This window comes from Apteryx mantelli, chromosome 2 (genome assembly GCF_036417845.1).
Source record: "Apteryx mantelli isolate bAptMan1 chromosome 2, bAptMan1.hap1, whole genome shotgun sequence".
Classification (NCBI taxonomy): Eukaryota; Metazoa; Chordata; class Aves; order Apterygiformes; family Apterygidae; genus Apteryx; species Apteryx mantelli.
Window position 1 is genome coordinate 46,408,377 of NC_089979.1, and position 12,731 is coordinate 46,421,107.

Genomic DNA, 12,731 nt, shown 5'->3' on the forward strand with positions numbered 1-12,731 from the left:
TTTGATTAAACTTAAAACCACATTTATCCACTTAAACTTTTATTTCCTGATTTGAGTGCCTCTCGTGAAGCTTCCACTGGAAAAAAATGGGTGTGAATTGCAAATCGTTTAATTATTCTGCTTCCATTTTTTGTGTTTGTGCAGACAAGCTCTAATTCGGGATTTCCACACTCGCTGGTCCCTAACAAACACGAGAAACTCGGTCAGATGCACAGAAGCTAATCTCGGGCCTCGCTGCTCTCTCTTCTAGAGGTAATGGCCTTAAAAACCCCGCATTTGATAGATAAAAAACTATACAAGCCTAAATATGCTTATTATTATCTTAAAATGTCCTCCTTTCTCACAGTCGGTGTTGCCTGGAAGGTCCCTCCGCAGTGCGAAGGGCCAGGAGCTCCCCCTGCCCTCTGACGCGCTGCAGACGGCCCCACCGAAACGCTGAGGTTATCACCCAAAAGGCAGGACGCAGAGCCCAGGCTCCTCCCGCCGGCCCCGCTTCACGGCTGCCGCGGTCGAAACGCGGGGCCGCGGCCCGCACGGGGCTGAGATTAATATCGTGCAGACACAAGGGTTAGGTACGCTGGTGACGCGGAGAGGTGCCCCCCAAAGTTCAGGTTTTTTGCCCTTTGCTTCTTGAGCCGCCTGAGGGACTTCAAGGCGCCGAGCTGGGCTGTTGCTGCCGCGGCCACCGGGACAAGTTCATCTCCCTGCTCTGCTGCGCCTCCCAAAACCTCTTCAGCAAACATCCACAGCCAAACCAGAGGCCGCCAGCGATGGACCCGGCAGCCCCCAAGCGCTGGCTCCCCAGTTTTCCCGTCCTCCGCAGCAGGGGCGGGCGCAGGACGCGCACAAAGCTCGGGACGGCACAGCAGAGCGACCTGCCTGGCTGATGGCGAGAGACTCGCAGGCTCCCCACAGGCCCACGCTGCGTCTGACACAAGCCCACCACCAAGCAGCCCACTGCGTTTTGCAAGGATTAGCAGGGCTTACACGCGTGCGCGAAGGGGATGACACAAATCCCTGGGCTGGCGGCCAGGAGAAGCCCAGGTACTGCATTTCGAGCGAGTAGTTAGCAACCTCACAGTTGCCTATGGAAAAAATGTTATTTCCTTCGACTACCCTACTTGCTGGCCCCCATTGACAACTATCTGGTGGATACACAGCCTGCAGCGCCCAGCCCTCGGCTGGTCAGCTAGCAAACCCTACTGTTTTTGGCAGACGGATGTCCAGCGTGATAGGCAACAGCTGCCGCTGTCACTAGCAGGATGTTTTCCAGAGTTTCTCGTATAAGGCAGCGTGTTTATTCTTCGAAACAGTTGCTCCCTAAAGATTAAAACCAAACAGTAGCACAAAAGCTGTGTGTGTCCGCTGGGATTGGTACATGCCATCAGGCAAACAGGAGGTACTAGCTATGTTCTTCCGAATTACACGCAACAAACTGTGCTGCTACATAACGCCCGCTGGCAGGAAAGAGCAAGACCCAGCAATGCACAAATGACACTCTCCTCTTTTCTATTCCCCTCTTCAAAAAACAAAAAACAAACCCTTCTTTCAAAAGAAACCATTTGTAATACGATGTACTTCAAATTGGGGGCGTCCAACCTGTTAAGGGATCTGGCTGGAGCAAAGCACACTCACTGAAAGCCCACCAACTTGGCACAAAATGTGAACCTTCACAAAATGAAGAAATTGCAAAGGTAAGAGCCCTTCACTTTTAAAACCATGTTTATAATCACCCCCAAATGGCAGCACAAACTCTGAAAAACATATTCAACAACTGTAAGGGATAGAAAGCAACTAGAACAGCAAAAAAACTGAGGAATTGCTCAGACAAAATCTATCTTTAATTTAAAAGTAGAAAAATTATAACAATAAAAAACCCACTAAAAAGTCATTGGAGTAAGAAAATGGGAGAAATATCTGCACAACAACATAAAATCTTTATAGCACAGTCTGTGTAATCTTAGTGATCACAAAGTGGCTGAAAAAAATTGGTTAATAAATGCAACAATGATTTTTCTGCTGAGGTGTGTGGATTTTTTTTTTTACCGTGGTATAGAATGTTTTGGAGCACATGGAGTAGCTGCAGGGGTGAGGAACTGTCTCTGGTAATAGGACGTGGTATTTACCTTGCCTAATGGCAACATGTTAATGTATTTCTATTAGCAAAATCCATTTAATATTGCATATACGTAGTAGCTTCTGGCTTAAAAAATACGAAAGCTAGAGAAGGAGAGTAAACGCTCTTTTCTTCCTCTGATGGGAACACATACAGATTTTCTCATTAATGGTAATGTGAGCTAACGACACATAAAGGGGAACAGACAAACTTCAATAACCCTCAGCTGCAGCAAGATGCCTGCTATGAAGCCACTATTTGTTCTAAAGTCTCCATTCTTCTCCAGAATACTGCAGACTTCAGAACTTCTGGTCTTACTGTATCCGTTTCAATTAATAACTGAACAGCAGCAATAACTAACACGCTCCTAGAAAGATAAAAAAGATTACCTTCAATTAACAAGGATTCTTCATCCAGGACCACGCTTCTATTCTACAGAAGACCCCACGGAAAGCTATTAGCGGCACATTTTGAAACTCCTTCTTCTAGTTACTCCAGTTGTAGGAATTTGTAGATGCTTGTCCTCTGCTACTTTCCGATTCTGTATGCACGGCACAGATCTCTACCTTATTTGGCTGCCAAGCCTATTGCAGCAAGCAAACAATGCCTGCTCTGTCAGGGCCGAGCATGAACAGTATCACAAAGACACTCTAATGTACAGCCCTGCACTTTTTCTTCTTCTTGGAGTAGCCTGAGGAGAACCGATGGGAGAAAAATGCTTACGTATTTTTGATTAGCCAACGCTTCATTATATTAAAAAGGAGTAAGCAAGTGTCAAGACGTTGGAGGCGTTCTCGCATCCCGGGATGAGATGCGGCGTACAATAGCGGGAATACTCGCTGCCTTGCTTCACACGTTTGTGCTTCGGATATGGGGGTGGCTGTGCGAGCAAGCATCTGAAATAAGGGAGGAGTTATATGAAATACAATTTATGACTTGAAGCCTTGTCTGCCTTTGAAAGATCAACAATGACAGGCAAAATCTCAGAAAGATGACACAGCAGTGCGTGTTACAACTTCCATCTGCCACTGCCTGCCTTTTGGAGCTCGCTTGGAATTTGCTTCTTTTTGCTGCGGTTTTATTTCTGCAACAGAGGATTGATACTGCGGTTTCTGTCACAAGACTCTGAAATCATACTTCAGACAGCCTCCAAACAAGTTGGCTGTTCACTTCCTCCACATGACATTACCATTTTAATTTGCAAGAAGGCTTAATGATCTTAACGAGCAAGTATTTGATGAGACAATAAATCACATTCTTAGCAGATGTTTACAGCTGTCAATATGAAGAGAGGAGGATGGCAGGATTTTAAATCCCAGTTTTCTCCAAAGCTCCCTTTGGCAAAGAGAGAGACAAACCAGAAATCCTTTTACAATTAGATGCTTGTATTTTTCTTGTTCTGAAAGAAGGACTAGAGTGTGTACTTGGGATATATTTCCTGTAACTTCATGTTTGTTTTCTTTTCTGTCAGAAAATGAAAAATAATCCAGCTCCAGAGAAGTTGTTGATGATCCCTGGTTAAACCAATAGGAATACTACGATTAACTCAAATATTCCCAGGTCAAGCCACACAATACACGGTAGCCGTTTCAAATTTCTTCACATTAATTATAATTCAGATCTTAAAATACTGCAACTGAACAGAGAGGCAAGCAACAATATGTTTTCTTCTAATAACAACTAACAAGAGAGACACAGTCCTAGGGTGCAGCACAACTGTGAACTCATTCCAGGTCCCAGATGAACTATCACAGCATTACAATAATTTCCCATGCAATTAGTATTAATTGGTGACTTGCTGGCAATCCCACAGGGGCCCTCTCTCATCCTTTAGTAGGTCCTACCAGGCCAGGCTTGAGACTCACGAGCAGGGCCAGGCACGTATCCCTTGGTGCCCAAGTTCCAGTCGCTCATTTTTGTTGTCAAATTTTGGGAAACTGTCAACCTCTATCTTGAGTAACAAATAATCGCAGATAGACTACTTCCAAATTCTTGCATATGAACTTAAACATGAGACAGCAAAATAAGAGGGAGATTTATACACAGAATTCATAAACATTTTTTTAAATAACTTGAACGTTTGAAAGAATTTCACTGAGGCCAAACTTTAACATACTTTTTCAGGAAAATTCAGTGGCAGTGCCAAGTGGATACTAACAGCCAACTAAGACTGTGCATCTCTTATTCAAAATTAAGCTGAGAATGGAGCTGTAGATGAGCAACCACTTCTTCTAATTTTATTCTTTAATAATAGTTCTTAAGGAAAGTTATTCCTTTTACCTATTAATAAACTAAAAAGAGAAATCAAGGTATTTGTCCTATGAATCTTTCCAATTGGACTGAGGCAGGATCAGGATTGCTTAACACCAGCAGAGCCAGACAACTCTGTGGCAATGAAAGAACAGATGTTCTTTGACAGAACATCTTAAAAATCCAAAATATATTTCGGAGAAGCACAGGCATTTAGCTTCCAGGGCCAGCATCACAGCTGACAGATCTCAAATGTGATCTCCTTTACCCTATGGAATTATATAAGTGATCTCAAAAATACATAACCTTCTACACTTTAAAAAAAAAAGTGCTGAAGCAGTTGTTTAGAGTCATAAAGATGCCCTAAACCAGAGCATTGCATGGAGGCCAGCCTACATGCACAATTCAATAAATAGTAGGGGATGCAATGTCTATCGCTGAAGTACATTAGGAAATGTTTGTTTCTAGAGGCAAGCAGAATTAGTTCAACTAAAACACATCAAGTCTAATCAAGAGCAATGTCCTGTAGGCTAGCTTTATTTCCACTCCCTTTTCTGTTTCTTTGAAGTTTTTAGAACACATGGATCAGTGATCCTTGGCATTACTCTTCTCATACGATTTCCCCCTTTACTGTGCAACGTGTGGGAAATGAAATGCAGCATCAGTAGGCTGTTTAGTGCATAATGCCTAATACATGGTATTCTTTGGGTGGGAGGCAGCTAAAAACAGCAGTGACAGTCACTTGGATTTCAAAGTCGTGAGTCTGGAGCAGAAGAGAGGGCTACAGATTGCCTGTGCCATCTCATTTCATCTCTAAGAGCTTAGCTATCTGCAGCCCTAGATTTTCGTTAGTGGTCATGTCTGCATTTGTCTGTGCAGACAAATACAGATGCAACAGCAGAAAGTCATAGTGTTTGTGCTGGTAAACAAATGTATAGAGTTATCATTTACATATACATGGTTTATACGACATAGCTTAGCACGTTCTTCCTTGGAGATCCTTCTCTCTCTGTATCTTTGTGATCCTATTTGATTTAGTGTTTTTTGTTTGTTTGTTTGTTTGTTTTTTACAAGTCTTACTGACTTCTTCCATATCTGTGGCATGTAAGGATCAGGACATTGCTTTTTGCCACATGAAATATGAGAGGAAAAGTTTTGCCACATGAAATATGAGAGGAAAAGAAGATGCTTCTCACAATTACTTTAAAGTGCTGAAGAGGACCTTCTCATCTGCACTGGGGTAAATCCACAGTAATTCCATTAATTTCCAGTATCTTTGGACATACACCATCCAACTGCGATCAGAATCTCCCTGTCCTCTATCTCAAACATTGCTGGCTTTCAACGAATATAAAAGCACAAAGATATATTGCTCACAGCAAAAGAGTTTTGTCATTCAATGGAAGAATGCATTAAGAAACCGCAGAATTAAAGTCTGAGAGAATATCTTTAAATCAGATATTTCTTTTAAAATGTGAAGAGAAAAAAACACAATACACACCTTCTTGGGGATAATAAGGTGCAGTATATGTCTTTGGAGTTATAGAGGATTTATCAGAATTTTCAGCATGCTCTTATTTTGATAAATCTGGTCTGATCGCAGTCTTTTAAAACACACACTTTACACCTACAACTAAAGAGACAGAGGGATACCACATACAGTTTTCAGAATATACAAGATCAAGTGTTTCTTTCTCTAATAAAGTATGTCAAGAGTTAGTCACTGAAGTTGAGCACATTCTGAAACCCTGATATCAAATTAAAGATTTACAAATATAAAGCAAACATCTTTAAGCAAATTCTGAACGTCTCTGCCCACACAGATCAGAGTTACACTTGTAAATTACTTCTGTAAATAGGTGTTACATCGAATCTTCAGCTAGTCAAACAAAGAGACGTTGAGCTGGAATCAGGTGATAATGAAGCCATAACCCTAGAGATCTTAGTTAAACTTGGAGTCAGCTGTTAATGAAAACCAATTTGATAACACAGCTTATTCAACACTTTTCTAAATTACATTTTTTTTTCCAGTCAAACTCGTCACCACTATTCCCCCACCTTATTTTTTGTGAGAGAGATACTTCCACTGACAGTTTTATTGGTAACACTGCACAGCACTGGTAAATTTTTTGGGGCCCTATGTGAAATAACATGTCCACTCTTCCGGCGCTCCATTCAAGACTGCTTACTCTACCCTCCCACCTCTCTGGAAGCTCCCAGCACACATCGGCTCCTCCTGCTTGCCTGAGCCCAGCATGGGCTGCACTGCATGAGGTCCTCTCTGTCCCCTGGAAATCCAGGGCATGAACGCACCATCAAATAGACCAGAATCACGTATTTGGGAGTGCACTGCCTTTTGCTCTGGCATACTGCTGCTGGGAGCTCGTCAGTCTCAGAAAGTGTTTCCAGATCTCCTGTGTGTACTGAAAACTTGCACACCCTAGACAGTGTTCACTGTTAAAGGGGACTACATTTCATATTGAGCTAGCTGTCTTACTGAAGTATTTTACTTGGGTGTAGATGATTTGTGCCTCAACAATCTGTTCTTTACTGGAGGTTCTTGACTAGCTAAGGTGAAGACAGCACCTATACAAGTTACATAAGATTTATCTCCGTTTGGATTTTAATTTGGGATATCTAGCATGAGTTTAAAGCCCCCTCTTTCAGGAGTCAAGTCAAGGCCTTATGAAGATTTCAAGTGTACCAATACATAGAGAGTTTAATATTCTGATTCTGAATTACAAGAATGCAAATCATTGTCTTAAATCTTCTTAATGTAAGTTCATATGCTGATTTACATTATAGTAATTATGAACTACAATACATTCAGAGAAGCATTTATTTTAAGAACACCTGATATTATTTGCAAATGTCTTTCTTCTCTTTCCATCTGACTGATTAGCAGTGACAATGGAACTGAAACTTTCACCTCACTTGATTCCAGTAAACTAGTATTTGTCAAGCATTTGATCCTGGCTCTTTGGTTTCCATTTGTAGTAACTGGAATTGCCAACTGTTTGTTCACCCAAATACTTGACAGATTTGGGATTGCTTAGTCCAGACAAGATCAAGTGTATTCAATCTGCTATGGTCAAGGCTAAATACTTACAAAAGGTTTCCTAATGCCACTTACTAGGACACAGATGGTTACAAATGTGTTTCCCTTGACTTCAGGTTGCCTTCTATTCTTCCCTGCAGCTAGCTAATTTTGATTAAAAATGCAGAAAAAAAAATCACATCACTAAGATTTCATTTTCCACTCTTCCTAATCTTCAAATGTCTCCCATTTATAAAGCCCAACTATTCTAAGATAAGAGCTTTTTAGACCACTACATTTAACAGGCACAAAGTCTTGAAAGACTAGGAATTTTCTTTTCTGTTTGGTTAATCTTCTCCTGCATCTTCCCACTTTTCCTATTTTCTACTCCTGAATTAAATTTCAGGTCAAAGCTCCTTCTGACTCATGACATTCAAATGTGCTTATACTTGGTTAAAAATAGTGCAAAGCCATCCATTTTCCTGTATTGTCACAGCTAACCAGGAGAAACTCTCTTGAATTAGTTGGAAATATGGACAAGATCTGATTATCTAAATCAAATTTCTAAACTATAAAAGTACAAGGGAATCATAATTTTTCTTTTAAGGTCAAATCTGATTAAAGCATGCTGGAGATAATAGGCCAGACTGTAGGATACTAGTGGACAGAAGCTTTCAAAATGGAAGTGACACCATGGTAATTAGCAAAATAGCTACCAGACGATATCAATTTGTGTATTATTCAAGGACTTAATTTTGAGATTATAAATGCTATAGGGAGATACAGAATGATATCCTCCCTGTCATTCCCTGACAAGTTGTGATAAAGCAGCTGAGAAAAAGGATACCGGTGTGTGACGGTGTGCTCCTTTCCCCCCTGCGATGTGCTTTCTCCCCCTCAACCTGACCTCCCTCTAAACAGCATGTATGCAGGAGCTAATTGAGCATGTGCCAACTAAGACCCGTCTAGCATGCAAATATGACTATGAGTCAATCATCTCCCCCCCACACAAATAGGGGGCAGCCCAGAGCCCATGGAGCTCTCCTGCACGGCAGCAGGCTGCACTGCAGAACCTCCCCTTGAGCAGGGACGCCTCTCAAGGTTACTCTTCCAGGTTGAGAGAGATTCCTTACCCATGACAGAGCCTCAGTAAGTGATTAACAGCATGCTGAACTTTTGTGAACTTTGCAAAACTTCACTGAGTTATATCTCTGATTAATTGTGCACATAATCCCTTAGACATAAACCGTTGACCAAGTCTGGGACTAGGATTGGATCCAGCCGCACCCAAGCTCCTCTCAGAAGGAGTTTAGAAAGCAAGGGGGTCCTTTCTGAACCTTGTGACTCAATGGGAGGGTCTCTGTTGCACATGCATCTGACCCTGTCCTTCATGCAGTAAATAACTGAGTGAACCTTGCCAATCGAACCTCGTTAAATCATTCTTATTTACGATTGAACTTTGTTAAGTCGCTATCTTACCACAATAAACATAGTGCTGCTTCCCTCTTACGAGTGAAGTGCATCACTCCTTTCGCAACATGGTGTCACTACTGTGTCACCAGCCACGACTGTTCTGCGTCCTGCCTCCCGAGGCTGACTTGTATTTTTCTAGGGCTCATGCTGTCAGCCCTCTTTGAATTATCCCAGTTCTTCTGCCAGGAGTGGTGGCATCATACTCAGCAAAAGTGTAACAGATAAAACTATTTGTATTCAGCAAATCACATTATATGAAAAGTAATTATTAAAATGTAATTTCATCTCTACAAGGAAATATTTGCAAACTATACAAGTCCTCTTACCAATGGAGTATTGCCATGTATAAACTGTTGGAAACACATTTAAGTATTGAACCGGTGCTAACAATGCCTATGTCATTCATTTATAACGGTACACCTAAAACCAGGGATCTACCAAAAAAAGAAAAAAAGAAAAGAAAAGAAAAAGTCCTTAGAGAAACTGTTCACTTTGATTTAACTGCAGTGAATTGAGACAGTGTTTAATACTCAAAGGTTCAGTTCAGGAATAACAGGATAGGATATAGACTGTCAGCCAACAGTTCTTGGTCTCTTTGATTACCATCACTACACTCTTGACAGTGAAAACTGGTTTAAACATCAGGAAAAAACAGATGAACAACCTTAAACCACATCAAAATATAAATAGAAGGTTGGCTAATTAGGTCAAATATTTCTTTATGCAACCAAAGCTATTCGTAGTGTTCTTCAAAGTGAAGATATGTCTACTTCATATGAACGAAGCAGACAGAGCTGTCTGCCTGGGCATCTGCTTCACGTGGCACTAGCCTGAAATCTAGGAATACTGCCCAAAATTTGACCTAAGATACACGTACAAGAGAAAAAGCCTAAAGAAGCTCATGGCACCTCAAATATGTAGGGCTCCCAAGGCATATGAATAACAGCTCAGTAACAACTGGGCTTTGTAGGACTTTCCTGCTATTGTTGTGCTGGGATTTTATGCTGTTTATTTGAACCACATATCCCCTGTTTCAGACCTGTAAGAGATCAGTCCTTTAGGTTGTACATATAAGAACGCATTACCGAGATATTGTCTGTAAGTACCTTTTACTCCCTTTGACATACTCACTGCACATAGACTGGTACATACATGGAAGCCTCACCCAACCTTGGTTCAGGAGGCTGGACTGGAAGAATTCAGAAGATTAATAGCCATTAAACAGGAAACATAAAACGGCAAATCTCAAGTGTCTGATAAAGCCAGGCTTAGGCAAGGGGCTGAGAAACTGTACTTTGCTCTGATTTTCAAAAATATTTTAAACTCAATGGAACATCTGAAATAAAGATTTCTCATGTTTTAATGGACCAATAAACCAGAGATGCTCAACTAAAAGGAAAACTCTTTGAAACCTCCCTTTTTTTGTCAAGCTGAATGGAGCTGTTTTAAATATACTTGGAACTATCTAGTGAAGTTTCAGTCCAGAAGCTCTCATCCATGCTTCCAAAAGCCTCTGAAGTGGAATAGTGAACCCCTTTTCCATGTGCTTCCAGAAACAGTAATTAACATGGAAAATGTAAAAATTAAACAGACTAATTTCTCCCTTCTTTATCTATCCATAAAGGTTTTGCACACAGCATGGCCATTACATCAGCTTTTTTTTTTTTTTTAAATATAATGACAACATCATGAAAACTATCTCAAGCATCTAGAATCAATTATAGCAAGCAAGCAGAGGCCTGGCAATCAGTGTACCTCCACTCTACTAACCTATGATATATGAAAGCCAGTCTCTACAATAAAGACTTTCTATGGTTACCATCAAGTAAGCCTCTGCAGCTCAAGAAACCAGGCAATGCCAAATTGAATAGGCCAGGACAGACCACCACTGATAGGCTTTCATATATCCACATCCCTTTGTTTTAGTGAAGGAATTTTCCAGTTATCTGCTGTTTGTGTGTATTAACCTACTGTTTTTCTCCTGTGCATGAGAGGCAGCAGAGCCCACCCTGATGGGCGAAGAGCACAGGGCACCGTCTCTCTAATCAACGCCCGCAGAACGAGGACTTTGCAGAGTGTCTGTATGCCTCCATCTTTGGAAAATAACCTTTTAAATCACCCAATGGGAATTGGACAAAATGCTAAGGAACCCTGCGGTAAAGAGTGAATTCCAAGAAGCTTTCTTTCATCTTTGAGTGTAACTTCTGTCAGTTGTACATAACGTTGCTAACACAGCCAACGGGTTAGCAGAAGTTTATACATCACCCCCCAACTCTGCATTGCAAAAAATACACCAGACAAAATAGTATACAGTATGGCCTATGACAACTTATTAAACTGGGAGCGGCATGCAATAGATACTAGCATAAAACCCTAAAACAAAGATCAAAGATGGGACTTGTTTAATCGAGTAATGAGCAAGCTTTGCCAGAATATGTAATTGCAGATCACAGAGGATGACATTAGCCTACCTTTAGGAAAAAATCCTCCTAACCAAATCCTGAAATTCTTGTTCAGTATTTGCATTGAATTCATGGGAATTGCAAGGGCTTCGATACATGTTTTCTCCCACACCACAAAACAGACAGATGGACAGATAGGGATGTGAGAAACAAACATTTTCAGTTAAGCCCAGGGGAAAAGGAAAAAGTAAAGAAGCCCCCACGTACACATACACACATGCATGCACGTACACTCAGAGCCTGGCTTTCACTGAGCTCCCTTTTCCTGCAAGCGGAGAAAGAGGCAGTTGGGACCCCCGCGGGGCAGCACTATGCCAAGCACCTCCAACACATCTGGGAAGGACTTTCTGGAGTGTTATATGCGCTGTCTGAACAGGAAGCAAGTCGGTGGCTTTTTGCCTCCATCACCCTGGCAAATTGAACATGGGCACAGAGACAGAAGTCGCTGTTTTATAGCTGTCAGTTATTGTAACAGCGAAGGTGGCTTTATATAAATAGTTTTTGTTCTACTAAAATTCATCTCCCCTAGCTAGTCTCCCTCCTAACAGTTGTTAATGGATTTCATTACAGGTTTTCTCATTTTTAATGTGCATTCCTCCCTCTGAAAGGAATACACTAGAGCAGCTGCAGCCAGCTGTGAACTTTCCCACAGGGACACTAACTGCTGCCTTTGATAAATCAGTGATGGTCCCACGATGATGAAGAGAATCTTAACTTCCCTTCAAATATGATCGCTTGCTGGTACTGTGGGAATCCAGGCAGTAAAGTGCTACTAAATTTGCAGTCAGAGAGATGAGTGTGTCTTACACAGTGCAAGCAGAAGAACCGTTTAATTTTAAATTAGAGGGGCAGAAGAGAAAAGATTAACTTATTCATGCAGTATGTTTAGGAGAGCACCACCTCCTCTAAAGCATTTCAGGAATAATAGTACAAATGGTACTTGTACCCTCCCTGCCTTTGTGTTTACTGTCTGAGGAGAGGAAACACAAATATTCGCTTTTTCCCATCACTTTAAAAATCAGGTTTTCAAGGTAACTTAGCATCCTCTCCACACTAGATACTAGAAGTCACAGTGAGTCAAAGCCTGAATCTTTACTCAGATAAATCTTCTAGAAATACCACATTGGAGGGGATTCCCTGTGCAATCAGTTCCTATTCCTTGCAACTGGAAGCATCAGAGCCTATAAACCCATTCGTAGAACATAATTTTGTTCCGTGAAAAATGGTTAATCAGGCCCAGAAAAATTAATGAGGAGGGTCTCTCAATTTTCACATTCTTAATTTAATAGGACATAGAGAAAAAAACTTAAATAAGGAGTGGGTTGTTTCATATGTGTAGCCCCTGAAAATTAAAGACATTATGCATGTGAAATACCAGCCATATACAGATCTT

The 12,731-nt window shown here is 41.3% G+C and overlaps 1 protein-coding gene across 2 annotated transcripts in view; it reads right to left on the minus strand.

Moving 5' to 3' along the window:
• PAG1 (phosphoprotein membrane anchor with glycosphingolipid microdomains 1) overlaps positions 1–12,731 on the minus strand; it is a 120,949-nt gene that overhangs the window by 52,344 nt on the left and 55,874 nt on the right. The window lies entirely within an intron of this gene.